Source organism: Nanorana parkeri, unplaced genomic scaffold (assembly GCF_000935625.1).
Source record: "Nanorana parkeri isolate BGI_ZX_2015 unplaced genomic scaffold, ASM93562v1 scaffold182, whole genome shotgun sequence".
Lineage (NCBI taxonomy): Eukaryota > Metazoa > Chordata > Amphibia > Anura > Dicroglossidae > Nanorana > Nanorana parkeri.
Window position 1 is genome coordinate 65,523 of NW_017306450.1, and position 4,933 is coordinate 70,455.

Consider the following 4,933-nt stretch of genomic DNA (forward strand, 5'->3'; position numbering starts at 1 on the left):
CATGCGCACAACACCCGCCTGTGTGCTGAGTGAGCACAGAGTGTGTGTGTGAGGGGCGGTGGGAGCGGAGACACCCCATACATGACAACCCTGCAAAACCCATTTCCGGGGACAATTCACCGTATACACTGATATCACTAGACTAATAAATCACAATACACATACATGCTTCATATATGTAGACACAATAGATCTATAATCATTATACGGAGTTCAGTGTTTTAAATTCAATGTCAGGAAGGTCTCCTCCATGTTCTCATGATATCTGTTCAATCGTTGTGTAAGGTCTGATGTTTTAGGGCTCGTTCACAGCAGCCCCATTGGGTAGCAATGCCCGTCTCATAGACCAGGACTAAAACAAAGTACTACAAGTCGCATCTTTACGCAGTGTGTTGCAATGCACAACAAAACATTGGTAAGCACGGCCATGTATAGATTGAATGAAAATGTAATGTAAAAAAAAGTAAACAGTGCGATGTATCGTAACAACACATCACAACACCCCTACAAAACACACACCAGCACGGGTACGTTACAGAGAGTATAGCGCCTATTCACTGGTGTGAATGGGCTCTAAAAGTGTGTTGGAGCCAAAACTTTTTTTTTTTTAGTGTTGGATAGAACAGAGCTAAAATCCTTGACGGATATTGTTTTTTTCCCCCCATTACTTCCTGTTCTAGACATGCAACATGAAGTTATAGGAAATCTCCCAAAGTGAGGGGACTTTCTCTTACACCAGTGGCCATTTTTTTGCACTAGGTCAATGTCACTCACCAACAACTCTCTATGTGCTCCCTTCACACTGCATGGCTCCAGAGGCCACCCCAGCACACAGACCTGAATGGAGTGCTCACTTTGTATACAATCAATAAAGTAAAACAGAAATAAAGTGTGCCTTCTGTAGCGGTGTCTTGCATAATGCAAGGCACCAATGCCACCCAGCGAACATTAAAATGGTGCATTATAGACAGTTGTCCCTTGAACAGGTGTCCCTCAAGACAAGAGTCTGTGGACTGAAGCTGGGGGCCAACGATTCAGGCTGTGTCCAGTCCCCAAGGAGGGACACTGTAGGCTGCCTCAGAATTGTTAGTGGATCATGAGCTGAAGAAGACCCAATTCAGCTAGTCTGCTGCCCTTGCATTTTGGAACTGACATGTTGCCATGCTAGAGCAAAGCAAGTTATACTAATAGCACCAAGAGAAAAAAAAACCTTAGGTAATCACATCAGCTGCAGCGAGCAGGAAAGGTTCAATGGCCAGAGGTGGGGTACTATATGTCACCATAGGCAGCAGCATGGATCAACTGAGGTGGGGAAAAAAAACTTGTGTCCCTTGCAAATAGTGGCAATGGCTAGAAGAAACTTCCTCACAATGAAAAGGCAAGGGACAGAGTGTGGAGGGCACACACGCATGAAACTGCACTTAACAATACAGCACTGAATTGCCCAGTGCTTTGATTCCTTCTGCAGAAACTGAGATAAGAGGGATAATGGTGCCTCTTAACAGGACCAGTAATTCACAATGCTTAGACACATAATAAAGGAGTCTTTAGAGCAGGGGATCTTAAACTACCGGCCCATGAACTGGTAACTGGGATGCGGACTGCAGCTGGCTGACAAGCCAGGCACACTGTCACGGACCATGTACCTGACTTGTGGGAACAGCAGACTGAATAGCTGTTCCAGACAGTGCCACCACTCAGTAGTTCTTTTCGGCCGTGGGGGCTCTGACAGCCTTCACTGAGAGCCGGTCCAAAGGAAGGATTAGTAAGGTCTGCACCAGCCAAAGGTGCAGACTGTACTAATCAACCACTAAGGAATGTGCCCCTTTCCCTGCAAAAAGTGTAAGCAGGTGAGGGAGCTCTTTTTTTTAAATTTTGTGTGTGTGTTCAAGGGGGGAGAGAGTGTGTGTGTGTGTGATACACAAACAATAAGACATATTCCAACATCACTCACAGAAATCCTGACAATACACACATCTGTTTTGAAGAATGACATTTTATGACATTTAGCAAGTGGCCCCCATGGAAGAAGACAATTTGTCCATTGGCCCTCCAAGTGAATTGAGTTTGAGACCCCTGCTTCAGAGGCTTACCATGGTCATGGTCGTGGTCCTGGTCCTGGTCCTGCAAAGCGCTCTGCGACTAAGGATGGCCATACACTGCTCTATTTTTTTTTTTGTTCAACCTGCTACGAGTGTGTCAATTGAGGAATCCTGCTGTCTGCATTAAATCCTGACAGCGGGCTCGACCAGAGCTCATTGGCTGCCGGCTCTGGCCGTACAAAGATTCTTCAGGCCGGTCCCTTTGATCAGCTGATTGGGGGATGCCAGCAGAAAGGGTGCCAACAGTGGCATGCACTGTGTGAATTTTGGTGGTTCTTCAAGAACCGGCCAAAATTCAGTGTATGAGCACCCTAACACAGTACACAAAGTCTGGAAATTGCCACAAGCAGAGCCCAGTGCCCAAAGTTCACATTCCAGGTTAACTTTGCCTTGTGTGCGGGAATACTAATAAAGTGGGTCTTTAGAGATTGGGTCGCACCAAAGTCTGAACCCTGGCTCTGGACTTTGAGAGCCTTTTGCGGCAAACATCATACACAGGGGTCTGCAATGCCCCACAAGCAGAACTCAGTGTCTGAAGGTCACATTCCGGACAGGTTCCACAATCTTGAGTCTGGGTTTTGGGTACAGCCTCCAAAAGGTATTGCTGAGGAAAACCGATCGGGACAGCTGCATAAATTGCTGTCCAGCATGTACAGAAAGTCTTAATTGAAGCAAAAAAAAAAATCTTAATAAAAAAAGAAAGAAAAGGTGTGCATTGTCCTAGGACTCTAGTTATATCTGACTGGCTAATAGCTTTTTTTTTTTTTTTTAAGTTTGCCAGTGTCCAATTCCTCTTGTAGGTGGCAATATAGCCCAAATAACTAAATCCTGTGTCCCTTGACGAGCAAGAAACAATATTTCACCAGACTTTAAAATCATATTAAAAGGAGAGATCCAGGAATCATCTTTGATAGGGACAGTGGGAGGTACTGGAAGTGTGACATGTTAATTATTCTTACCTCTATGCTACGGATTATGAGACTCAGAAAGTACAGCGTTACATTACACTTACCCCCTACCAGGCCATTCTGAAGATAATTCCTGGATTTCTCCTTTAACCTCCCTGGCGGTCTGATTATTTTATTTTTTAACTATTAAAATTCCTGCCGGTTCCGCCCCCCTGCGACACGGACGCTCGCAAGGGACGGACCCCGGAAGACGGATGCTGGCATCGGCCGGAGGACAAAGCGGGGATCGTGGACAAGGTAAGAGACGCTACGCTGTAATCCCGAGTGTGGCTCGGGGTTACCGCTTATGGTATTGAAAATTAACCCCGAGCCACACTCGGGAATACCACCAAGGAGGTTAAAGTGCATCTGCTCGCAGACTATGGACATTCAGTCCATAAAAAGTTTTACATAATCTTAACAAGCAGCACAAGTTTTAACTAAACAAGTCATCCCTGGCCTCTATAGCTGCATGTACTGTGAAGTAATTCATTCTCAAATATCTCTGTGGGTTCTGTAAAATTGTGTGGCAATCCCACAGTAGAACTGGGGGTTGCAGTCACCCAGAGGGAGATTTCTAAGAGAACTGGGAGGGAAGAAATCATTATTCCTGGGTCTGGGCTTTAGTGGTGACCAGCACTGAACGATTCTGCATCTCTGTAAAGCTCTTATGAAAAGGATGCTGGCTGAGGTTCAGTGCTCCAGCTGGGCAGAGGAACAGAGGTGTTCAGGAGTCCTCCACCCAGAAGTCAGAGGGGACCCAGGTGGCTGTGTGTGCTAGAGGTACAGGGAAGACAGCCAAGGAGACTTAGAGAGCCAGTTACACACACAGTATGTGCGACAATCTTTAGTCGGTGACCCAAGGGACCTGGTGGACACACTGCTGAGAGAGTAGTGAGTGCTCATGAGGGGTGAGCAGTGTGAGTATCACACAGAGGTGTGCTGAGGACTGTACATGCTGAGGAAAAGCAAATTATTATAAAAGGTGCCCATACACCTGCCGATTATAGTACGATAATCACAGGTGATTCTGCGATCGTACGATTATCGGCAGGTGTATGGAAGGCGTGCACCCGTTTCTACTGTACGGTCGCACGTCTTTTGTCTCCTAAGCACGCTTAAAACCTGCCGAAAAACGTAAGATTTACAGCGGGTTAGTGGCGTGCTTGGAAGACAAATGCCGAACGGGCCGGTGTGCGCAAGCCCACACTGCCCGCTCAGCATTGGAATCATCAGAAGTACGATCTGCGTGTCCAAGATGGGCAGAGCATACGAGATTTTAATTACCTTACAACCATCGCACAACGAAAGTCGTGCGATGGTTGTAAGGTGTATGGCCAACTTTAAGCGCTCACCATATGTGCTCAAATTCCCCAAATATCACAGGTCTTAACAGCTTTAAACATCTGAAGTTGTTATACATTAGAGGGCTGGAAGGCCCCTAAGATTCAGTTGTAGCAAAAAAAATTACAGTACTTATGCTGTGAACTTTGAAGAGGACTTTCTCCACAATACCTATATGAATGAGGCCTTCTTTTAATGCGTTTTTATGGCTTGTTCAGAATATGCTAATACTTTACTGTGCAAAGTCTGCGCCTACATAAAACAAGCAATTAACCCTTGTAATACGAGGGAGGGGGGCACAGTCTAATGAATTTTTAGAGCCGGCTGGAGTTCAGCTTTAAAGGAGAACTATGAGATGAGTGATTTCCACTCACCTCATAGTTCTAGCCGACCTGTGACAATGAGACTGTCACAGGTCGGCTCAGTAGATCGGGAGGTGAGCGAACACATACCAGGTTCGCTCACCTCTCGATCCTGTCACGGCTCTCTGCCGTGACAGGGGGAGGGGCTGGATTCCCCTCTCCCCGATCTGCCAGCGCT